This window comes from Amblyomma mixtum, chromosome 9 (genome assembly GCF_055824585.1).
Source record: "Amblyomma mixtum isolate Tamu chromosome 9, ASM5582458v1, whole genome shotgun sequence".
Lineage (NCBI taxonomy): Eukaryota > Metazoa > Arthropoda > Arachnida > Ixodida > Ixodidae > Amblyomma > Amblyomma mixtum.
Genome location: NC_143020.1, coordinates 105,827,329 through 105,853,127, shown reverse-complemented (window position 1 = coordinate 105,853,127; position 25,799 = coordinate 105,827,329). Strand labels below are relative to the sequence as shown.

The window sequence follows — 25,799 nt, the reverse complement described above, 5'->3', positions numbered from 1 at the left end:
TTTATGTAAGCGCTCGCGTCGCAGTTACCCCTGCTTGATCTGGAAATTATATGCGTCGCGCCACCGCTGAATGTATAGAAAAAGATGAACGCACGGCGACAGGGCTGGTGGGAAGGAGCAGGTATATATATGGTAAACGCTGGGCTCGTTCTAGCTGCCTCCCCGCCTGTTACGTCATAAGCATAACGTCAGTGCGGCGCAAGTTGTTGTTTACTGACCCAAAGCGTGTGTGGTGGAAACGCTTGCAGCCAGAAATGCAGTCATTTCAGGACTGTTAAGAATGCATATCCACATTGCAAAGGGAAGCATAAAATGAGAATAAGTAAATAGCTCCAGGCCTACCCGGTCTTTCATAACTAGCGCTGAGCGAAAGCGTACATTTCCAGTACCACGATTTTCTCGTTACTCTGGCTCACCTGAGCGGAATTGTCTTTGGGTCGTACGCAAACGCGAGATTTTTTTTTTGTTTCTTAGCGATTCTTATTCCCGAAAGGATAATTCTTTTTTATCGGACTACTGCTGCCAAAAATTTAAAAGTAGTATATACTTATACCGGCTTGATAGGCTACAGTTGCTTATAATTTCTTTTTGCCCGATCTGATTATTGCATTGACAGGACGGGGACTCTAAAACGAGCGAGTGTGCCTTCTCTGTTTATGTGGATTCCTTCTCGTCTCTGCGCCCTCTTTTTTTCAGTGCGCGATCCGATTCGAACAGGGAAGCATTATCGCTCTAAGATATGGGCTGAACAATACCCGTACTAGCAGAGGAAACCTGGACAAACGCTTTTAGTTTCCACGGCTGTCAATAGGCGGCGCTTGAATACCAAATTAAGGCAGTGCGAAATGTATTACTTACACTTTGAAAAACCACAGATTACGCCCAGACAATCTCCCTAAACAAGAACGCACAGCTCGAGAGGCCCTGAGCAACAGTAGCGACATCGTCATAGCGCCAGCTGATAAGCCGTTATCTTGAACAGAGATAACTATACAGCAGAAGCCATCCTAGAGCGTTCTGGCAATTTTCATAAGCAGCTTCATGGCGACCCCACCGAGGAGCACTCAAAACCACCGCGGGAGTTTCGTATGTTGGCACATCCCATTCATTTACTATGGCCGTCGGAATCGCCCGGTGTGACAGCAGAACGCGTCTTATAGGTCGGATCTTACAGCAAGAAGGAACAGTCGACCGTGATAAGTGTCATGTACACGCAGAATCTCGCTGCTTTCCCAAATTTTCTCAAAATTCCAAGTTAAGATATCCCCATAAGTTACGCGGTGTTCGCTAATGGCGTAAAACGGATGACGCGACTTGCTGCTGTCCAAGAAAGATAGGCATGAGCCTCTTGTTTATTTGTATCATAAATGTTGAGAGAACAACATCAACTCCCGAACTTTGTCCCTTTCGTATCGGCGGAAAGGTTTTGGGAATAAGCTGTGAAGATTAGCTGCAGGGATAAGAACTAATCATATCGTCCATGCCAGATGTCCCTTTCCAAAGCCCAGACTGACCACGATACCTCACATGGCAGCACATTATCAAAATCGGCCTCATGCTGACCCCCCCCCCCCCCTGCAAAATGGCTGGCCTTAAAGGCTGAGGCCCACCTGAACAACATGGTATACTATAGAGCACGATGTGAACGAGAGAATTGCGGTTATGAAAGACTAAGACGGCGTGTCCCATAGGGGAATGTCCCTGATATAGTTATTGCGAAAACTACACGAAAGAATACCAATAAATAGACAGGCTGGCAGATTTCCGAGCTACTGCTTCGTGACACCCCCAACCACTTACAAGTAACCCCTAATTCGAAGGAAACACTGTACGAGTTTGAACAACAAAATTACTCCATAAAGGTTAGCAGAAAAGCACATCATATTTTGTGTGTTTGTGTGTGTGTAAACAGCATTCCTCTGGAAGAGTAATTCCCATGAAACATTTCCTACTTTAATGCTGAATCAGAAGGACGAGTAATTGCACCACTCGGTACATGGTGACACACAGTAAAACTAGCGCCGTATAGTGTTCCAATTGTACGTCCGTCCCTCAAGCAGGTTTTATTGCGTGTAATTCTCAAGTAGCGACAGAACTGTTTGACGAGAGAAAGCAGTCGAAAAGACGATTGACAATGCACTGAGGAAAGCAAGGCGAGACCCCACTTTTCCCGCTCTTCTACTTTGCCTTTTTGACTGCTTTCCTCATTTCCCCATAAAGCATATACACCAGTGACTCAGACCTGAACTCCTCAGCAGAACTGGTTCCTCCTTGCAATTTGAACGTTCCCTTTTAAACTACACGTAGCTGTACTCTGGTATAGCATGAAACAACGCGACTGGAAACATTGCTACATTGCTTCTTTCAATGCTCCCGTTTCCTTCCAAAGGTTCCCACAATCCTCAACCTCTGTAGGAACACGTCCAAAGGGGCACAGCTTGTCCCAGAGGCTGGCACGAAGTCTGCGCCGCTGGCCAGGTTCTCAAGGGGTCTCGAACTGCCCAGACGGTCGTTTCAGACTGCTTGCAAAACCGTGACCCCGCCGACCGTTCACTACTTTGGGCGGGGATAAGCTTCTCAAGGGAGCGTTCCTAACCGCGTAGATGACTATGATATATTTGACACTGTGATCAATGAATGAGTACCTTTTATTAAGAAGCAGCTGTGTGAGCCTGCTGGCACTTAACAAAGTGCACGAGTGGAAGCTCGCAATGAAATGTGAAAAGAGAACTCGGTCAACAAATGGAGATAAGTGAGGGACCTGAAAAGTTTATGGCACCGAGGCGACTAAAGCTGAGAGGCGCCATAACTAAGCCGTTACATATTCAGGACAAGCAAGGTTTAAAGGATGTGCTGAAGAGCAGTTGGGAAATGTTATTTCGCAGTGAGATGATAGATACACTGTATGCTATTAAAAATTAAGCACGGGGACCCTGAGAGTCATAAGGTCATGGCACTTCAAATGGAGGTGTTAATCCAGGTTAACCCTAGAGGACAATGGCAACAAAAAAAAAATTCCAGTTCATGCTTCTTAAAGGTCATACATTGGCATCTGTTGGAAGTGTACGGGCCGATTGCAGTCACATTCGGCAAATGAAGTGGGTTTTTTTTTGTGTCCAGATACGTAACAGATATGTTGCTGTGTCCCTACAGCCGAAATATGTGCTATTATGGCGCCATATGCAGGATGGCTGTCTAAGGAGACTACGTTTAGATAGAATATTGCGCACCAATGCTTGAGCACAAGGCACCAGGTCATGTGATTCCGAGGTGGCACGAACACCCTTTCATGTTGTAAGTGAAACAGGTATTGTCCGAAAAATTAGTGCCAACAAGTTTTGAATTAATCTGAAAAATGTCTGGAGTAATTTTCCCAAAAATTAATTTCTTCCAGTAATTCTTCCTCTCACGTCTGTTTGCCAACATCAGTTCACATCTTTTTTTTTGACCGGTCGAAATCTCGCCTCCAAATGAACAATCACTGGCGCCACGCCAATGCTTGCTACCAAGCGCCTGAGTGGTAGTAATGAAAAGAAAGAAAACCTAATGGGCATCACCACATAACTATTAACAGCAGCTGACTCTTAAAAACAAACTATACGCTATTCTCATTGGTTCCGGTTACTGTTGGATTCCGTCCTGTATGTCATAACGAGCTCCTCTTTTTCCTTCTCTTGCCTGCTCAATATAGCTAACAAGGGCCTCGGTTCTGGCAGTCTTGATGTCATGGGTAGCCTAAGAGAGTTCTCGCACAGCTCGCGGTAATACAGGATATACCACGTCCGCCGCTATGGAGGATGGTGGCACTGGTGAACACTCCCAAGGTTTGTTTACACTCCAGATAAATACCTCAGAAAGCAGACGATTAAACAGCCGTCGCCCTAACTCAGTTGGGAGAGCACTGGACATGAAATTCGGAGGTCGTGGGTTTGGATCTTACCGGCGGCGTGTGGTTGTTTTGCTTCTGCTTTCTAATCACATATCTTGATATAATTACCCTATAACCTCCCATTTATGAACACCCGAATTCAAAAATTAACCATCCTCAATGCTAAGTGGCTTCGGTGTCCGTTGGCTCCCGTCATCTATACCTTAAAAGCCAGACAACATTTCGGCAAGAGAGTAAAAGTGGGTATAAAAAGGACAGACAAATGATACTTAGTAAACAGTGCATAAGCGATGTACGAAAAAAGAGAGCTGTGTAGAAAACAGAGGCAACTCTCTCTTAGGTTGGGCATAGCAGCTCCGCCTACTCGTCCACTACTAAGCCAAGCAAGACCCGGTACATGCGTAAGCTCGTACAACTCAGGCGTGGCTCGGATGCACGGATTCGCAGAGCACTTCAAAAGCCACACAAACTGCAGTCTCCCCCGCGTACTCCCACCTCCCGCCATGGCAAGAGCGACAAATATAATCGGCCATAGAAATTCCAGAGAGGTATCGCAGTGCGTTGAAAGGAGAAAACATTTACAGGAATGCGCGTTCACCAGCGTCGTGTATTCTACCGACATGCCGTCCCGACGACACAAACGATAATAGGCTGGGACCGGGGCGGTCATCAGACGTGTCGCGAGCAGCAGCCACGAAAGAAAGAAAGAAGGAAATGAAGACCGAAGAAGAAGAAAGAAGGGAAAAAGGAAAGAAACCTCATTGTCGTACTCCTATTGGCCACGGTGCGCGATGACGTTACTCGTTACATAAAACGCGAGTGTTACTGCACACGGCGACCGAGTGCAGCCAAGCCAGCTGACCGCATTCCAGAGTCTCTGGAGTTCGTCGTGTATAACGCTGCTGTCTTCTCCCAACGGGCTTTCTCCCGCACTCGTTAATCATCAGACCGCAGTGACGTCAGCAAGGGGAGCAGTTTGCAGGCACTCCTAGCGTGAAGAATGCGAATGCCGCCATCTCGCCAGTCGTTTATGCTCGAAAAAGAAGAAAAAACAGCCATAACTATACCACACCTCCAGTCCTAACCGGAAGCTCTAGCTCACGCCATGTTCTCAGTTGGTGGCTGGGCAGTCTCAAAATGCGAGGCAATTTTAAGGGCGCACCCTAAAAGCGGAGGCAAGCTTTTGTTAGCACTGTTGCACATTTGTGCCAGTTCGGTCACAGAAGAGAATTCATCATGCTTTCGCCTTTCTGGTGTTCCTTCCTGTTCGACGGCTCAATAAAGTCCATGCCCAGTATCCTTTTCTAACTCAGTTAGTGTCCGGTACCAAAGAAATAGAAACTTAAGGACGAAACAGTTACCCCGACTTCCTTCAAACGTGTCCCTGGTTTAGGGAAGAAATATTTCGTAGGTATTCTTTGTAGCCACACATGCGTGTTTAGGTAGTACTCTATTCTAACGCAATGTCCAGTATCAAGGAAATAGGGACTTAACAACGAAAGATTTACCCTGATTTACTTCAAGCGTGTCGCTGGTTTAGAAAGGAAATCTATATTAGGTTTCTTCGTAGCCGCATCTGTGTGTTCAGGTAGACTGGAATCGTAATCATTCCCTCGTTTGTAATCTGCTAGTCCATGGGCACGATCCTGGACTAGGTGTACTGGATTAAAACAGGACAATGTATCACAAGACCGCAATTTTAAGTTATGGCAGTCGTGAATAAAGTAAATCATTCAAGAGCATTAGGGTTTTACTCGAGGTGAAGACGGCAAATATTGCTGTTTCTTCTCTAGGAATGGCGCTAGATAGGATAGCCCGATAATGAGAGTGTAGTCTTGGACGCAAAACGCCAAGGTAAAGTTTCGAAATTCGCATGAGTGGCCGACATTAAGGCGGATTTTGCTGGAACAGGATAGGTCATATTAAAGATCAGTGATGAGGATTTAGCATGGAGCGTACTTTACCTGGCTGAATGACGACTAATGGAATCATACTGCTGCTCTTTCAAAAAAATTCCGGTCCATCGAGCGTTCATTAAGGCTGGACGACATTCTCAGAATCTCTATTCGTTTTATTGATAACACAGGGATCAAAGATGAATCCCATAGAAGAATGTTCGCAACAGAGAAGATTAGTAACGACTGCATCACAGGCAAATAAAAGCGGCTGCATGATACAATGTTCGGAATTTCCACACATTCAGCACCAGAGGCTATACGGCCAGAGCGATGCGCTAAATGAATGCACTCCTCAAGGTAAAGGTCGCTAACCAGTCAACACTATGGTTAGGGTGTATAACGCGCCATAAGGCGTCATGGCTAGCATCAGAGGTAAACTGCTAAGCTGAACGCTGGCTTTGACCTCCTTGACGCCAGAGAGACGCATTGTCTCGCTGTTGACACAGTGCGGCCAGTTATGGTGGTAATGACATTATTTCTCAACCAGTCGACTAATGTATTGAAAGCTTTTTTATGTATGGAAGCCGCCTATCAATGAATCAATGGCTTCTACGCTAAGCTTGTAGTCAACAAACTAGGGGTCGCGTGTTGAGCAGGGCCGAAGCCTCCGACGGCTGAGCACTATCGCAGACCTTCGTGCCGAGAAAACAATAGACTGCAGCTGTGTATCTTTGTGTCTCGTAGCGCCCGAGTCATGATCTTGGGGGATTCGACCTCGCGTGCACCGCCTTCACCGTGGCTGAAGGAAGAGCAGTGGTCCAATGAGACCTAGCACATGAGTCACGCTCCAAAGCTCAGACAATGAATACTCGGGCGCCCCAAGTTGCATCTGTGCAATCTCCATTCAGGTTATTAAAGGTGCACTGAAGAGTAATCTAACTCGTCTTTTTGCCACGGGAACTCAATCTACACGTTCCGAGCATTCTTAGAAACTCCGAATTATTGCCCTGTGCAGCCGATTTCCCACATTAAAATCAGATTAACGTCAAGCTCTCGCCTTTTTTTTTTTTTTTGAATTCCCCGCAGACGGTGGGAGAAGTCGAACAACGCATGGAGTGCCTTTCAGGCAGTCGAGTGGCGGCTTTGCTTTCGCTTTTATTTTGTTTTTTAGGTTTCCGTGAATAAGTAGATCTAGTCAGAGACTACACAGCTGCAAATTAGCCCCACGGAAGTAAAAATACGCGTGGACCCTTTGCTTTCGCCGAGCACTACGTATCACTCCGCCAATGGCGGAGTGGCAAGCCGCCACGGGACTGGTTGAAAGGTTGGCTGACTCCTCCCACCGCCTGCGGGGAATTAAAAAAAAAGGCGAGAGCAGGCCGTTTAATCGGACTTAAATTAGGGAACTCGGCCGCACAGGGCAATATTTCGCAGTTTCTAAGAACGCTCGGAACGTGTAGATCTAGTTCCCGCGGTAAAATATACGAGTTCAAATTCGCCCTCAGTGCACTTTTAAGCTCTTAGTTGCATGTTAAGCTCACAACCATGCAGAAACACCGAGCACTTTTCAGTGTGATCGGATGTGTTTAGCCGTGCTCAGAACACTCCGGACCACATGGTTTTGGGCCACAGAGCTGGGTAATTACGGCGCTCTAAAAAGGAGAAGCTTATGAAATGTGAGAACAATAGACTCTTCAGTTTATAAAGCCTTGGAACCAACCTCTTAAATGTAAAAAAAGAAGAAACAAGAGCAGTCTTGTCAACTGACGTAGTGTTTTCGCATTTTGAATCAGCCTATAGAAACTGAAACCCCACGAAAGCTACATATTTATAACACGCGCATATAGTTGACAGAATAGTCAGAACTTATTGGAACCTATGAAAGCATAGTGGAACGCTTCGTTTTATAATTCTATTGTTGAACAAAATGAAAAATTAGTTGCGCAATCATTTTGTGGGGCAAATGTATCAACAAAATAGAAAAAGGATAACCATTAGCCTCAGAGAGGATCCGAACCCACGACCTGCGCAATTCACGTACGGCGCTCTACTAACTGAACCACTACGGCGGCTCTACAGTCTCCTCTATGCGGATGTACTGTCTTTGATATAATTGAACCAAAAAAATTGCGAGGACGCTTTGGCAACTAAAGAGTTGAGAGACGAAAACCGAGGACAGTATGCCGTGACGACTTCCGGTGGGTCTGACGTCACACTGTTCCCGTGGCTATATCGAGGTCTGCGTTATTTCAACACAATTTTGACATTTTTGACTATAATTAATTAACTAATTAATTTACAGTCACCAAACGTGGCTTCTAGGTTTATTTTTTTCTCCTATATCTGAAGCAACTATTCGTTTTCACCTAATTTTTTTAGTTCCAGAGTTAACACGCTGCCAAAGGTGTGACACCCTCTGCTAACAGACGACAGTATGAGCCATTAAAGGCTTTCGCCTTAAAAGACAATCACCGGAGAACTGTATGACAGAGCGGAGGAACTTTAGAATATAGTTATGAGACGGATATCGGCTAACTAGACCCTGTTCTTAGATGTAACTGGTTATAGAACAATGTTTAATTGCGACAGTCGCACCACCCACACACGCCCATCGAATACTGCGCCGTTGGCACCGACGGCAGCTATATGCTCCACACGACAAGTGCGCGTACCTTCTCCTGTTTCTAGGCGGCGCTGGTGTCGCGCGCGGTTTCGACACGTCGCCCGATGCCCTCCAGTGATAAACTTCGCGCTTGACTGGAGGCGCGTGTATGGCGGCGGCAGCGGACCGCACCGCTCCGCCACCTCTGTGCCTACAGCGCAGCTCGGATCCCCGTATACTGCCGACTTGCTGCAGAGTGATGCAGCGAGAGCACACAGGTCCTGCGTCATCGCAGCTGTCCTAAGAGTTGTTCGATTGCGTCCTCCCAAGTTCCTCCTGACACTTGTTGGAGCTCCTGATTGAAGTCCACGTGGCGATTGATTTATGGGTTGCACGACCAGCTGACTCGTGTCATCACTTGAAAAGAGAAAAACCGGCGACGCCCTTCAGGCAAACGATCCTCTCGCCACGTATCCTCGTGCAACCGTGGAAGAAGGATTTGTGTTTGCAATCGGCAAAGACAAGAGACGAGCCGCGCTTCAATGGCGCTGGGAAGGTTGAATAAATAATTGTCCATGTGCACTTGGAGCATGTGCAGACACCCTGATGAGAAGCAAGGGAGAAGGCCCTGTACTAATCGTAATTAGCATTACGTTGCCTCGTACTGACTTTCTTTTGACAGCCTATTGTGTTTCGAGAAGGATCTCTCCGAGGACAAGAGCTGAGAAACACACACCTTGGTGTACCTCAAATAAGGAGCAGAGACAGCGGGCACCACTGGTGCAGTTCTGATCAAGACTAAGGGTAGAAATGGACAATGTGTGACGAGGTTCTGGTTTCCTGACTTTACCATCACTAGTAAGCAAGTGGCCTACAGTGGAGACCACTACTTGCAGAGTCCAAGGTTAGTATGCGGAAGTTAACAAAGTTGATCAGCGCGCAAATGCTGAATAAACTCGCGGAAAGTGCAAGAATTAACGAAGAAGGCAGAGGCGAGATGAAAATCACCAGATGAGTGGCGCGATGATCGACTATAGTTAGAAAGGGGAAACCTCTTAATGGAAACAGGATTGTTTAGTTTCTCGTGCCCAACAATTTTGGACAAAGGCATTTTTAAACAGGAAAGAGTTTATGAACGCAATTTTTGAGTATATTGTAAAATTTCACCGTAACAATCAATATATCCACAAATCTACAGTCGACAGGCTTGCCTTTTTCTTCCATAACGTTTGTGCTATCGTCAAAAGCGTTCCCTATTAGTTTTCCGCGGCAGTATTAACTGTTCGATGCGAGCATTGTGAACAATTTAAAAGAAAGGTCTTGTTACAAATCGGAAGAATGGACCCTTGTCTTCAATATTTCCGTAACAGTACTTTACAATTTTCCAATGTTCAAAAATTTTCTCCAAGAATGTCTGACATGGCAAAGACGAAATTTCGAGAACTGTTCAACTCCCACATATTGCCTCTACAAAAGAAAGCACTCTTGCTCTTCGGCAGATGCAGCGGTTATTCTTATTTTACTGCGCAGAGGCGCTCCATTCACCGGTCGCGCTTGGCGAAACAGTGGCTCTCATCTATCTTCAATGAGCCACACAAAAGCTCGAAGGTCAATCTAATAATAGCAGCTAGCCGATTTTATTCTGATCTCTTCCTCCGTCTTTGCTGAACAAGAGCAGTGATCATCCTGTATTTGTGCTTTATAAGCACAGAACATAGCCTGTATGCTTGATGTGACAATGAATCTAAATCGCCCCGCCACAGCTCCATCATATTTTTTTTTTCAATAAAGTTCTGCGATTGGTGTGTTTGTTGTTGGAGGCACTGTTAGCTGTTGTGAATGAGGCGAGCAGTGCGCACACAGACAACAGCTTTCGACAAAAATGCAAACGTTCAGTTTTTGCCAGTGATCGCAACTGGAAAGCGCCCCATCAGACCGCCAAGCCCGCCCAGGGTGGCCGCTCCCCGGGAGTCCCATCGACGAAGCCGTTCCCAACGCGCGCCACCGACACGAGTCATTGGCGCGCAACAGTGAACGCCGTCGGCACGCCTCGCTGGCGTCTGCTTCGTAGAAGAAATTGCGTGCATTGTTTCGCGCAGAAACACCGAGGACAAAGGTTTAATAGTCACAGAAGAGGTTATTCTAGAAATATACACTCGAAAACGAGTGTATACGCCTTCTTTACACCCTAACGAGAATCTTCCTACATGGGAGTAAAAAAGGAATAAACTCCCTTTTGTGAAAAATCGGGCTGGAAGAGAGCTTACTCCCATTTTACACCTTTCTGTTTAGAGTGTGACGAGACGTATACACACCCTCAAGATATATCAAGGTGACACCTTTTGGGGTGTAATCTTGTATCCTACGCTTTCTGACCGCTGAGGTGTATTTCCAGCGTTCTGGCGCCGTACGGACGTCCGCGCTTGTTACAGGTCGCGCTCCTTTTGGGGTGTAATCTTGTATCCTACGCTTTCTGACCGCTGAGGTGTATTTGCAGCGTTTTGCTGCCGAACGGCGGTCCGCGCTTGTTACAGGCGGCGCTTCTTTGGTGAACGAGAGATAATGATTGAGGAAGCTTGGAGGCCGGAGGAGAGACTAGCCCTGCAGTACGTGCTTAATGAAATTAGACCCTCGTAGGTGTTCTGTGCTGCAACAAAACCTGCGCGAAGACCTTCACGGCGATACGTGAGGATAATCGAGGTTAGCGTTAAAGGTGAAATAAGCTTATAAATATACACACAAAAAGAAGGAGAATGCCATCTTAAGGTTTATTCCATTATTTCTTTTTTCTGCTTTATATAGAAAGCTGTTCTTTTCTTACGATGATTCGAGAGTGAGAGTGAGTGACAACAGAGATTAGTAGTTATGGCAACGCGAGAGGTAAAAGCCGTGACGTACGCAGTGAGCGGCAGCGCAGGCTCTATGCTCCGAACATTTATCAAACTGTCGTTGTAAAACAACTGCCATCGTTATCTCGAGCACATCTCTCGGTTTGTGTCGCGCGCGAGGTATATGCCTTCAGGTAGTGATACCGGAACTTAATGTTACCGTAAGAACAGCATTGTGCAAGCCAAGATGGCCAAAAAGATGCTGCAAAAGAGAGTACCTATGCTTGCCATTGCACCACAATGCAGCACGAGTGCATTAACTGGCGTAAGAACTGCTTCGTACTCTACACGTAGGTTGCCAACATACTGGGCAAAATAAGAAATAGAAAAAACAATAGACTGCGCATGACACTACAAAGACGATCTTTTCAAACAGGGATGTCCGGCAAATCTGAGTTTCAATTCTGCTTTCTTGTGAAGTTGCCCACAACATTTGCATGGAACAAATGCATTCAGCGGCTGTAGCCTTCAAGTTTCATTTCTCAATATTGACAAGTCTTTTTTTATTTCGGAGGGGGGAGCAAATCACATTAGATTCATAAACTATAAACGCTTTTTCTTTACACAAAAGGTCATGACTGCAGACGGAAGCATATAGATAGCGGAAGCCACATTAAACAGACAAAGACAGAGAGAGAAATGGACGGAAAGGCAGGGAGGTTAACCAGGCGATGCGCAGTAGGCTACCCTACACTTGGGGAGGGGAACAAGGGGGGAAAAAAAGAGCGGCAATGCAATGAGTTTTTCAAGCGTCCATTGACCACTATGTCATGAGGATAGAGGGCGCGCACTGAAAACTTAAAGGTTATAGACGGGAATAAAACCACGACAGACAAAGTGGGAAAGTGGGCATTGAATATAGGTGGAAGATAGTGTAAGCACAGATGGCGCTGCAGAGCAATTGCTAATGCATACCTCTATTGTCTTGTTCAATCGACTTCGCAACACCAAAGAGCAACAAAAACACACTCCGAGAGGTTGCGAGAAAGAAGGCCTCGACTGTACTCACGCCGCAGTTTCCCATTTGCGTTTGTTAGGTTAGGAAGTGCTACTTCATAAATTACAAATTATCGACTCGTCGGTCACACACTTCGGGGGGCCTGACATCGTGAGTGATATCACAGAAACCCCACAAAAAAAAATAAGCTCATCTGCCTTCTGAACAACAATCATTAGTCTCTTCGCAACATCTGCCGTTTAGCGATAGCAGTCTCCAGAGTGGAACAATTAACAGGTACGCTCTATACTCACTACCCGCTTTAGGCGCCCTCAGTAGTGCACGCAACTAACTCGATACCCGAAACGAAGAGAACGAGAAGGAGGACATAGAGATGGAAAGGAGGGTTCCCTAGGTGGAGGAGGGGAGAGAAGGCCGGTGCTTGGCGGCTCGGTCCCGGGGCTTCATTCCGGTGTCGGACACGCGTGCTGCTATAGGTGCTGCAAGGTCGGCCGGGTTCAAAATCGCCGCGCCGCTCGGTTGGACCGCCACCTCCTCTCCCCACCGCACTTTACCTTCTCCCTCCTCCTCTCCCCATCGCTGCCTCTGAACAATGGCGGCGGCGCCACTGCGCTTGGCTCCTTTTCAATTTGCCAACGAGTCTATATGAAAAGGCGGGCGCTGATTTGAGACGGAACTGCATTTGCCTGCTCGCAAAACAAAAATAGCAAAGACAAAAGTGAAGGTCAAATAAATGAAGCTTTCTTCGCCACTGTAAATGCAAAAACTCCATCTACCTTTTTTTCCTTTTGTTTGCAACTGCGCGTGAGCCAAGGGTGATAACAATGCATATATATTTTTACATTCATGTTGTGATCAGCTTTTCAAACAACACCTTGATCAATAAAAATCGATTTCAAGACAAGTGCACTAAAAGCGGCGTAATGGGGTAGGATTGAGATAGAGAGTGCGGCAGTTGAGCAAGACTTGTTAAAACAAAAAAAAATCAACTTTTACTCGTTCTAAACTCACAAGATAATTGCAGCTTTCGCGCTAGCGCATAGTTCTTTTTTGGCTAGGGAAAATGCCGATTGCCTACCACGAATTCGGCGGAATAGTCCTGTGGAAATTTTCGAAACTTGTGAGTATCGAAAGCCGTGCCAACGGTAGCACATAGCCAGCGGTTCTTGACAAAAAGATTTTAACGAAAAAGAATTTATGAACGCAATTTTTCTTGTATTGTAACATTTCACTATAACAATCAATATATCCGCTAACCCATCGGCAGGCTTGCATTGTTTTGCTATTATCAAAAATGGTATTCTATGGTAGTCTTAATTACTCGATGTAATCGATGGGAAACCTAAAAGAAAAATATTTTTCCTACGCATCGGCAGAACGAACCATCCCTTACAATTTTCTTAAGCAGTCTATAGACTCTCAATAGACTTCCGTCTATAAAGCCTACACACTCTCTAAGACCAATCCTAGGCAACAGTCTGTAGGCAATGCTATAGACAGTTTTTGCTATAGACAATCTATAGATTTATGGCCATACACTTTTAGCAGAATTTTGTCTATAGACTATGAATAGACAAAAAGAAATGTCGATAGCAATGCAATAAATTCTACAAGAAGTCTATAGACTGTCTATAGACCATTTTTGTAAGAGATTAATTTGAATATTTCATGCTAGGAAGAAATGGGCTTGGCCAGGGCATGTAATGCGAAGGCAAGATAACCGCTGGTCCTTAAGGGTAACGGAGCGGATTCCAAGAGAAGGCAAGCGCAGCAGAGGGCGGCAGAAAGTTAGGTGGGCGGATGAGATTAAGAACTTCGCGGGAATACGGTGGCCGCAACTGGCAAAGGACGGGGCTAATCGGAGAGACATGGAAGCGGCCTTTGCCCTGCAGTGGGCGTAGTCAGGCTGATGATGATGAAGATGATGATATTGAATATTTCCGTAACAGCACCTCAGAATATTCTAAAATCGTTTTTTTTTTCTTTACAAGAATGCTGGGCATGACCATCTGGATACCACGCAGTTCAACTGGCGCTGTTTTGGATAAATGTGTGTGAACACTCTTGCAATGGCGCACGTTTCTGCCGATGCTGTAAGCCCACGGGGCTCAGAGCAAGCTGCGCATGCTCATGCTCTGATGAGCGCTCGCCAAGCCACCGCGGAGCGGACACGCGTCCCTCCATGCGAGTGATTGCGAAAGCGTGGCAGCACGTGTCCGTACGACAACCCATCTCGACGGATTAATGTGAATGAGCACAGTGGGAAGAGACCCCCCCCCCCCCCCCCCCTTTGTGTGCGCGATGCTGTTGTAATGCGGTCAGGCGTGAAGGCGGAAAGTCAACATCCGTTGTTGCCTTCGCTTCTCACTGGCGCCTGTGCGAGTCTATTGCTACGGTAATATCGTTATTAGCGGCGCTGTTATCATACATATGATAGCCCATGCGAGATTTTTGCGCTTAAGGGGACAGGGTAAGCAAAAAATCTGAAAAATATCAATTTTTAGTTTTTTGCTAAATATGAAATTACATTCTTTTCTGCATCGTTTGATGTATCACACTTCATCCTGGGCAATTTATATCAACCTGAAAAAACTATCTGAAAGCAAAGCAGTCCGCGACACAACCCTTTACCAGCGATGTGTTTTTTCCGTTTTTACGAAAAACTAAAAAAAACTCGAAATGTTACGGAATTTAGCTGCAAGAGGAAGCTCTCTGGCAACCATCCAAGCTCTCTGGCTACCATTCAAGCTCTCTTGCAACCATCCAGAACCCAAACGAGTCCTTCAACAACGCCCTATGGGAGTGTGCTAAAAAAAATGACTTTGCGGGCCTACAGACAATCAAGATTGTTACATTAGATGTTGTTCTGACCTTCAATGATGGCGCCATCGCAAGAACTAAAGTTCTTGAGGCATGTGGACTAAGTCCGGGCAGCAACACTGTCCGCTGGCTGAAGCAAGTCGATCGGCGTCAAGTTTACTTTGCTGATCGAGCTACGCAGCAAGTGACAAAACAGGCACTAGAAGCTAAACGGCAGGAAAAGAAGCACCAAGCTGACCTAGATGATAACTATGCAGCTGGTGCCTACTGAATAAATTGGTCAAAATGAGTTGGCTAAGTCGAAATCTTGGGATTGAAGGTCTTGTTTACTTTAAACTCAGTTTTCTCAAAACAAGATTTTTTGTTACGTCGGTACCATTATTTTCTAAATGACAATAGATATCAACCTGATTTTTTCTGTGTATACAGTAAATATATGTGGCAATTTACTGTACCAAAATTATCAGCGTGCAAATAATATTGTTTGTTTTAAAATAAAAATATATACAAAATTTGGTCAAAATTAGGGTGTAGAAAGTAAAAAAATCACTAATAAATTAATTTCTTGTATACTAAAATAATTTTGGTACAGCGGCTAGAAGATGAAATTCTGAACAAAATGACATAAATATCTTGCTGCTATCTTTATTAGTTGCTGAGAAAAGTGTACCACAATACGCCCCAAAATACATGGGAAAGATAGGGCTTACCCTGTCCCCTTAATACAATCTTCCGACTCATTTGTTGGTTTTTGAGGAAAGGAAATGGCGCAGTAGATCTGTCTCACATATCTTGGCGGACACCTGAACCGCGCCGTAAGGGAAGGAAGGACGGTGGGAGTGAAAGAAGAAAGAGAGAAAGAGGTGCCGTAGTGGAGGTCTCCGGAATAATTTCGACCATCTCGGGATATTCGACGAGCACTTGCTTCGCGCAACACACGGTCGCCTTTTGCGTTTCGCCCCCATCAAAACGCTGCCACCGCAGAAAGAGGTTATTTTTTTCTGCTTATTGAGGAAAGGGAGCGGCGCTGTATCAGTCTCACACATCTCGGTGGACACCTGAACCGTGCCGTAAGAGAAGGGATAAAGGAGGTACTGAGAGAAAAAAAATGGCTGAGGCTTAGCTAAGGTTAAGCCTAGTCAGATGCGAAGCATATTGATGGCTAGGCTTGGTAATACATGGCTTTCCTTGGTTGACGTTCATCCCGCTCTTCATCGGTCTCTGTGGCACGCTGAAGCTTTCGCTTCTCGTTCAAATCAGCCCTGCTTCTAGGCGGCATCCCAACACCTGGCCGCCTCGTAAGTGCCCGGAGAGCGAGGCAAGCTCAGCTTTATACCGCTGCTGTAGCGTCACGTGGTCAGCTGCAGCGCCTCTGATGTGGAGCCTCCACCGCCGCGGCCTACCGCGCGAGCCGGCAGCCCATCTCTCCTCTGCTGTGACGTCATGTTGTCACGTGGTGTCACGTGGTCACGCTAAAGGTCAATGGTAGCTCCACCGCCGCGCTCGACGGGCTGTAGTGTAGCTCTAGTAATATGCTTCGCATAAAAGGAAGGAAGAGGTGCCGCAGTGGAGGGCTCCGGAATAATTTCGACCACCTGGGGATCTTTAACGAGCACTGACATCGCACAGAAAACGGGAGCCTTTTTGCGTTTCGCCTCCATCGAAACGTGGACGCCGCGGTCGGGTTCGAACCCGGGTACTCCTGCTCTCAAGACGAGCGCCCTAATCCCTGAGCCACCGCGGCGGGTTTCCCACTGGCGCTCATAACACGTTTCAGACGACTAGACTTACTATCGCTATCAGTATCCAGAATCTAACAATTTCATTGTTATGATGGTATCATTGCCAGGGTTGCTTGCTCTTGATAATGTTCTACGGAAGGCAGCAAAAATGCTCTGCATGTTGCCAACTGCTCTTACAAAAATGTGATTGTACTCTCTATAGGCTTTTCATAGACGGATTCTAGTCGATAGGCAATAAAAATCCTTTCTGCGGACAATCTATAGATTTATGGCCATGCACTCTTAGTACTTTTTCTTCAGACAATGTGTAGGTTATGAATAGACAAAAGAAAATATCTACAGGAAAGCAACAGTCTGTAAGAAGTCTACAGGCAGACTATAGACTACTTTGATAAGGATGGTCCTCTTATAACCCGCTGTTAACAGCCCAGGCTTACAATCGTTATCGTTTTCAAAAGAGTTAGAATCTGAACAGTTGTCACGGAATCTGCAGATCTACTTGCGCATGCGCTTAGAAAGAGCTTGATAAATATCTGCATCTGATATGGCCAAGGCCCACTTCGAAACCTCCACGGTAATCAGCACTATCGAAAGTTGGAAACTTGTCTTTCTCAGCTTGTTATCAGGACAAGGTTAGAATGTTAATTTGCCTCATGAAAAAAGTCACGATAAGCCAGTGCCTTTTCTGTAGTATTTTTCCGTGGGCCCAACTTAGTGATTTACTCTTATCTATGAATAAAGGTCACGACGAGCATGGTCTTGCTCTTTAAAGAAATACGGACGGTTGTAAACTGTACCCGCGGTACAGCGTTGTCTCATGTCTCGCAACCTTCCTACAAAGTGGCGTCCATGGCATGCTCAGTGGACGTGTCTTAATCGGGTCAATGTCTTCACAGCAATTTTACTCGTTCATTCACCGGCGCATGGTGCGTTATATTTCTGTTTGAACCAGTGCATCACACCCTGTGCTACGTGCTCTAATTCTGATAATTTATTACCACCGTTTCTCGACCAGAATAAACCAGCAAAATCCTAAACTTAGCGCAGTCGGTGACCTCTTGCTACAACAATCTTCTTTGCTGCAGCCGTACAGTTTTTATTGGTGCGATAACTCACGACCAGCCGCGATGAAGTCGTTGGAACGGTTATAGCTCGTTGAGTTAAAGTGTGCTTTTTTTATTATTTAGCACATAAGTCCAGAAGCGTGTTGCGCTCTAGATAAAATGCTACAGCCATTATTGCTGCATCCCTTATAAAAATGGTCTGTAGACTTCTTATAGACTGTACTGCCTTCCTATAGATGTTTCTCTTTGTCTATTCACAGTCTATAGACAAAAGTCTATTAAAAGCGTATGGCCATAAATCTATAGATTGTCTATAGCAAAAACTATCTATAGTATTTGTATTGCCTATAGACTGTTCTCTAGGATTTTTGTATAGAGAGTGTATAGATTTTATTGACAGAAGTCTACAGACAGACTAGACACTGTCTAAAAATTGTTGTAAAATATTTATGAAATGTTGCCACAGCGTGACACTGGCTTATATTGATTCATTATCCCACTTAAATTCGAGTGTTTTAATCAGCTACAGAGCTAAAAAATAAGACGATTTTGTGGAATAACTGCGACATTTTTTTGTAATTACAATTTGATGTAAGTTTGCAGTTACCAATCCCCATAAAGTTCATCGACCGCATTCACGTTTCGTTGTGGTTCTGTAACTCACGTGTGTACGCACGGCTGAAGCTGTTTGGCCGTGCATCTTAGCTACTTATAAGTGTAAATGAACTATTTTTTTTTCTTGCGAATACAGGGTGAATCATTCAGCTTAGATAATAATCACCACTAAAATCTCCTGAAGACAACATTCCGGCAGTTGTCGTTTAATAAAATCGAATGCACTTACACCAAGCAAAATTGCGCTTTTATATTATGAAAAGGTGCCGGCTCACGCTTGCAAGGCGAAATTGCACTGTGCTTTGCACGAAATCTCAGTGTCCAAAATGCCTGTGTTCTAGTTAATTAATCTGGCTGCATGGCTTGAATTGGCCGCAAAGTACAAAATGTGGAACACTCGATCATCCTTATAGCGAAACGGTTTATGACGCAATCATGGATATAACGAAGTAATGACGATTCCCCTTCGCAGCGCGGGTCAACACGAGCTATAACGAAGCTACGGCTGCAACTAAGTAATCATCGAGCCCGTCCAATCAACTCTACATGCTACTTTTCTCTATTATGCGCTGCTTTGGCTCCACGCCGTCGCCATTGCTTTGAAGTGCATAAAAGCCGCCGCGGTGGCTCAGTGGTTATGGTGCTCGGCTGCTGACCCGAAACTGTGGTGGTTCAATCCCGGCCGCGGCGGTGGAATTTCTTTGGAGGAGAAATTCTAGAGGCCCTTGTACTGTGCGATGTCAGTGCACGTTAAAGAACCCCAAGTGGTCGAAATTTCCGGAGCCCTCCACTACGGCGTCTCTCATAGCCTTAGTCGCTTTGGGACATTAAGCCTCATAAACCAACCAAACCAACCGAAGTGCATAAAACTAGAGCGCAGCAGGCGCTGACGTAACGCTTGCACCGACACTTGTCTATTCAGTTATCTTTCCCTGACAAAGTTGGCAACTACCGTCTACAAGAGTTGAACAGACAACAGAACTAACAAAGTGCTAAACGTGCAGAGTCAAAAAACTAAAAAATGTGGAATACTAGAATTAAAGGAGTGCCTTTAATCCTCTGGTGGTGGATTGTCAGCCACGTCGCATTAGTTAATGCAAGTAAAAGCGTACTACGATTTTTTTTTCTTACCACTCATCAGTGGGAAAATAATCACAGATCACTGATACTGTATATGCAGCTCCACAGCACGCATGATCCAGAACAGTGTCTCCAAAGCGGAATACTTACACAAAGCTATACGGAATAATTACTGCTCTCAGAACTGTGTATAGTGCTCAAGGTATACGGGTCGTCCTTTTTTTTCCGCTTAACGCTAATCGCAAAATCTACAGAGTATGCACCCACTGTATATTACGTCAAAACAAAACAGACTCGTCATGTCTGTTAGCCGATATAAAATACCTTCAATTTCTTTCGAACGTTTCGCAACAACTTGCATGTTTTTACCAGGGTTTTTTTTTTGTCCATTTTCTTCCTTATTCAACTTGCTCATATGATTCACAAAGTTTACCTGACCATCACCCAATTTACTCTTCATGCCCTGCGCGGAGCATACCCTATGTTTATTTAGTTAGACTAAGAGCTGCATGAGCAGGTTGTTCAGGTTTAGAAGTTGCAATTCGGAAGTTGCCCGCAAAGGCTGCAACAACGGTGTTTTTTTGCTAAAACGTCCTCGTCTACCTTTGTGTAAACTTGCTACTGTGTAAAGAGCGCCTGTGTATACACGTACTGTGTAAAGTACATGTGTAAGCGCTGCGATTGCCTCCATAATGTGTCACTGAACCACGCCGTGGAAATATAATTTTATTCACTTATCGCGAGATTGGAGCAGGATTCTCACCGGTATTGTTGTCAACTATACGTTAATGCGCTCATTGAAAATGCCGCAGCCTATACATGACAGTTTTTGTGCATCATATAGTATGTTCATTGCAACTGGCTAACCATTCTTTATGTTGCACTCCCTAATCCGCTTTGCTATGACTACACCCACGAAGTAGCTTAAGCTTCGGTACATGACGACATGGATTCAATGAACCCATCGTATCCCGTGACCAGTTAAGCTCATTTAAGTAGGTTTGAAGGAGATTTGCAGAACTCATGAAGCTTGCCTAAGGGGTGGGGTGAAAACCCATTCCAGGCGTTCCTTGTCGAACGAGTGAAAACCATTGGACAAAATATGACATCGATTCCACAGTTCGAAAACATCAGTAAAAAGAGGCAGGCAGATAAAGGAGATCACCCTTGCAGCATTGCATTCTTCACTGCGCGTTTGTTTGTCTACGACGGTTCATGTATCTTGAGTCCGGGGTAATGTTTGATTTCGCTTTTAAAGCAGTGTTGTACTCACACGCGGTAGCACAGGATTCAAAAATTGAACTGATTGTTAAGCAGAGTTTGTTTCCAACGTATATGAGGCACAGTCTTAGTGTTTATGTAATCACTTTCCAATATTAGAGACGCGTGTGAACACATCCTGAAATGTGAGCCTCAATGTTTACGCCACCCGACCAGAAAGGCTCTGCAGTGGTACGCATAGTTAACTTCAGCATGCTAGTCGCGATATCTGGCGGCCATTAACGTTTCAAACGTATGCTACCGGAAACTAGCCCTATTAATTTTGGAAAGGATGTAGTAAACAGAGCAAGAGTGCGCACGAAGGCACTAAAGCTCAGCCTGCAGGAGCGCCCAGTGTTCGTGGTACAGTGCATACTATTCTTCAGAAATTAAAGTCTTGCCGAAGAACAAAAATGAACTCTTAAATGACGCCAAGTGAAAGCATCATAGACGCACCGGAAATTCTCAACGAAATCCGCTCGTCGTAATTCAAAACTAGCCCAAAGAAAAGTAGAAATATTTTATTGTTTTATGTCACCAAACCCACCGCATTTATATAGAATCATGCACCACAATATCCCAACAGCAGAATACCTTGAATAATCTCACCTTTGAGGATGCGTTTTTTATTTCATTCATTTCTCCTCAACGGACTGAAGGAATGGGGGAAGGCACTTGTGAATGTGTTCCTTTCGTTGCTTGAAAAGTTAAACAGCAAAAACATACCGAAACATTGGCCGCACGATGCGACAAACAATTACCAAACAACTTAACTCACCAAGTTGACTAGTTAAAAATTCTTGACGCAAAAAAGGCGGCCATTGACGCTGTAAATACCGATTCGCAGCGGTTCGCTTGGTAGGTAAAGTGACCGTTGATTGTTCCGTACGCCTAGGGACAAGCTTCCCAATAGGCGTAAGTTTATCAACGAAATCAACCGTGCCGCGAGGTTAGTCACGGTGGTTCTGTAACGTCAAGTCGATGACGCTGCTCGGGTCAAAGGCAGGATGATGACACGGGGTTCGGGAGGAGGATCCGAAGCAACAACCGCACTCCACTCACCTTACACGCCGTGTCAACGAGGCGGCATCGCGGCATCAGCGGCGTCAGCGCGGCACCACTCAGAGGCACCACAGTCACGTGCGGCACCCATCGCCACGGGACGCGGAATGAACGGTTCCGAAAGAGCGCTCCGGGCACCGAGCGACCCGCCGCGCCGCCATTGGTCGTAAGCTTGCGTGACGTCACGACCAATGGGAATCGATCCCGGGCGAAAGCGCGCGCTTTTCGAATCGCCACCGAGGCCCGCCGGTGGGCGCGTGTGTAGTTTAAGAGTGCCGCTCTACCAATGGCTCCATGCAGAATGCCAGTGGAAGTCCCAGCCGCAGTTATTATTTCATCATCATCGCCAGCCTGACTACACCCACTGCAGGGCAAAGGCCTCTCCCATGTCTCTCCAATTATCCCTGTCCTTTGCCAGTTGCGGCCACTGTATCCCCACAAACTTCTTAATCTCATCCGCCCACCTAACTTTCTGCCGTCCCCTGCTACTTTTGCCTTCTCTTGGAATCCATTCCGTTACCCTTAAGGACCAGCGGCTATCTTGCCTTCGCATTACATGCCTTGCACAAGCCCATTTCTTGGTTTGGTTTGGTTTATGGGGTTTAACGTCCCAAAGCGACTGAGGCTATGAGAGACGCCGTAGTGAAGGGCTCCGGAAATTTCGACCACCTGGGGTTCTTTAACGTGCACTGACATCGCACAGTACACGGGCCTCTAGAATTTCTCCTCCAAAGAAATTCCAGCCGCCGCGGCCGGGATCGAACCCGCGTCTTTCGGGTCAGCAGCCGAGCACCATAGCCACTGAGCCACCGCGGCGGCTTACAAGCCCATTTCTTCCTCTTGATTTTAACTAGGATATCATTAACCCGCGTTTGTTCCCTCACCCACTCCGCCCTCTTCCGATCTCTTAACGTTACACCTATCATTTTTCTTTCCATAGCTCGCTGCGTTGTTCTTAACTTAAGCTTAACCCTCTTTGTTAGCCTCCACGTTTCTGCCCCATAGGTGAGTACCGGTAAGATACAGCTGTTGTACACTTTTCTCCTGAGGGATATTGGTAAACTGCCATTCATGATCTGAGAAAACCTGCCATGTGCGCTCCACCCCATTCTTATCCTTCTAGTTATTTCCCTCTCATGATCCAGATCTGCGGTGACTACCTGCCCTAAGTAGACATTTATTATTATTTATTCTCGTTTATTCGAACTCGCTTAACTAGAACTTCCGGTTTGCTCAAACTGAACCCGGTTAACATCACCTGTACCAAAGAGGAGCCCGACCTGACTCTCCCCTTCATTCCAATTCCGCCAAATGCGAACCGCTCCTCTGAAAACTTGAAATTACCGACTACGGAATGTATGTAGTGAAGATGCGCACACTATGCGAGAAGAGTCATGAAAAATGAATTCAGCTTTTGCGGAACAACTAAGTGTGGACTATTCGGTTTTTGTGATATGAATTTTGCAAGGTGAATAAAATCAAAATTCTAGGTCTCAATAGTTCTGACAACGGCTCCAACGCTGAGACCATAAAATTAATCTGCTGTGACTCTCAATACCGCTTCACTAATTAAGCGTATCTCCAATCGCCATTGCTGTATGAAGGAAGTATACACATGTCGCCTCATTTAGGCCTTTTGCCTGTGCGAAATCACCTATTCCATCCCTTACCTCAACCTCACACCCACGGAGACCGAGCAACTCAATAGACTCCTCGGCACAGCCTACAAAACTGCTCTCCTTCTCCCTAGATTAACGGCCACTGAGAAACTTCACCTAGGGACGCACAACAACCTGTAAGAGCGGGTAGAAGCGCACCTCGTAGGTCAATATCATGGCTCTCGCTTACCGAAACAGGCCGAATACTCCTGCTCAAAGTGGGAATCAACCTCTCCGGCCATACTACGGCCTCACGAACTGTTGCCGTTGCTGTGAGTAATAATCTCTACATTCCGCCACTTCCCAAGAACACCCATACGGAGCACGATCGAGAGAGGCGGAAAGGTAGAGCCAAGGCTTTGCACAAGCACTATCCTCCTCATACTCCGGAAGTTTACATAGACACAGCCGAGTATTCAGACCGACTAGCTTTAACATTAGCCGCCGTAGAGGGATTCAAAAACCCGATTGTTAGTGCGTCCATTTCAAATTTGCACGATTGCCTGGAAGCGGAAGAGGCAGCAATTTCCTTAACAATCGCACACTCCTCCTATAAGTATATTTTCTTGACAACAAGTAGCAACTATACCAATCGCAAAATCTACTCCCCGGCTGCTAAAATACTAGAATCACCACCCTCCCCCCATCCTTCCCCTAATCGCCTTATCACCCTCCTCTGGGGCCCTGCACACAGCGAACACCCAAGCCCGAGCACTCCTCAAACGGGCTGAGAGCGACCTGCCTTCGTCTCACAGTGCCAGGGGCCGACTTCAAAACTACCAGGACGTCAGCCTTTTTCATAGAAATTCCCACCTCCTGTAACCTCCACCGCATAAACCTCTTCCAAAAAGCGACCAGGCTTTCTGGCGCCGGCTCCAAACGGCCACAGTCACAACCCCTTACCTTCTCTCCATTATCACCCACGGTGAAACCTCTCCTGCCTGCCACTTGTGTCCTAGCCCCTGAGTTGACTTTAATCACATCTTTCTGAACTGGCCGAACAAACCGAAGCCCCTGTGGCAAGGGTCGGGACATCAGGAGCGATGGGAGGCTGCTCTGGGCAGCCGGAGATCGGCTACAGCTTTTTGCAGTGGGCTGGGCCGGAGGAGTCACCGATGCGCGAAAGTGCCCGGCCATCTACAGCGGCCCGCTTCCTCTTTCCCCCTCCCCCGTCACTTGATTCTCTCATGAATCGATAAAGTTGTTTACCTACCTACTTGCTAACTACAGATACTTAGGCACTAATAGTCAAGTAATCTGCTGGAACGGCTGTGTTGATTACCTGACGTCGTAAAGCCAGCCGCATATTAACGTGTGGAAACTTGAAGACCGGAAGTTTAAGGACCTATAAAGAGGAGATACGTATCAGCGACATTCTGCCTATCTTAAAATATGCGTTCTCCGCCTGTGATGACCGAGATCTGCAGTGACATACTTGATCGGGCCCCAAAACGAGGGGCCCAGTTCGCGCGTGGTGATTTTAACTACCCCTACAGGTCCTCTGCCATACGACACAAATAAGAGTGGTCATGCATGTTAGCAAAAGGTAGAAAATGTATTGGACTCTCCTTGTGTTATAACTCATTTAATTGCCGAAATTGCGTCAGTAAAAGTTTGTACGTAAAATGTCATATCTTAGTTTTGTTTCAGTTTGTTTTAATTATTATGCCTTTTTTTAAATATTTTCTTCTCCGGCACAATACAACAAAAGAATACTTTGCCTGCTGACACTGTTAGCTCCCCACCTGCATCTTCTTTCCATGCAATAAGGTTTTTGTTTTCTTTTCTTGTTTATGTGCTGTTTTATTTTGTGCTTCTGGTGGCAAATCTTACACAGTTGTTTTAATTTGTGTTGTTATTCTTGCTCTTTATATCACAGTGCAAATAATAATATCCTCTGCACTCATAAATGCAAAATATATTTCTACTGACGCCTTTCTCACATGTACAACTGTCCACAACAATAATGCCCCCTTATAGGAGCTCCAGGCATTTTAGCAGCAATTGTAAATTGTAGCAGCAGTAATTGCAGCAGTAGGAAGGTGAAGAAATGCAAGAAAAACTCGGTAAAACACAAAGCCAAATCCCCACTGTGGGTATGCATGTGCCACTCCAACAGAGGACAACAACAACATAGCCAAAAGAGGTCAACAACACCGAAATGTATGGGCTTATATGAGAGGGTATTCGGTAAGAACGCCCTTCTGAAGCAGCGTCTTGTCTTTGTGTCTGCACATTTTCTTTTTTCCTCTCTTAGTTGACA

General features: G+C 45.8%; 1 protein-coding gene and 1 pseudogene across 1 annotated transcript in view; one reads left to right on the top strand and one right to left on the bottom strand.

The window, feature by feature from the left end:
* The window catches only part of LOC149330534 (adenosine receptor A2b-like), a 98,974-nt gene extending 76,998 nt beyond the window's left edge, over positions 1 to 21,976 (bottom strand). The window contains exon 1 of the mRNA XM_089559873.1: positions 21,879 to 21,976. The gene's annotated coding sequence lies outside the window, so the exon portion shown is untranslated. The remainder of the gene's footprint in view (positions 1 to 21,878) is intronic.
* Positions 17,342 to 24,716, top strand: LOC149330533 (uncharacterized; annotated as a pseudogene).
* The last annotated feature ends 1,083 nt before the right edge of the window (positions 24,717 to 25,799 follow it).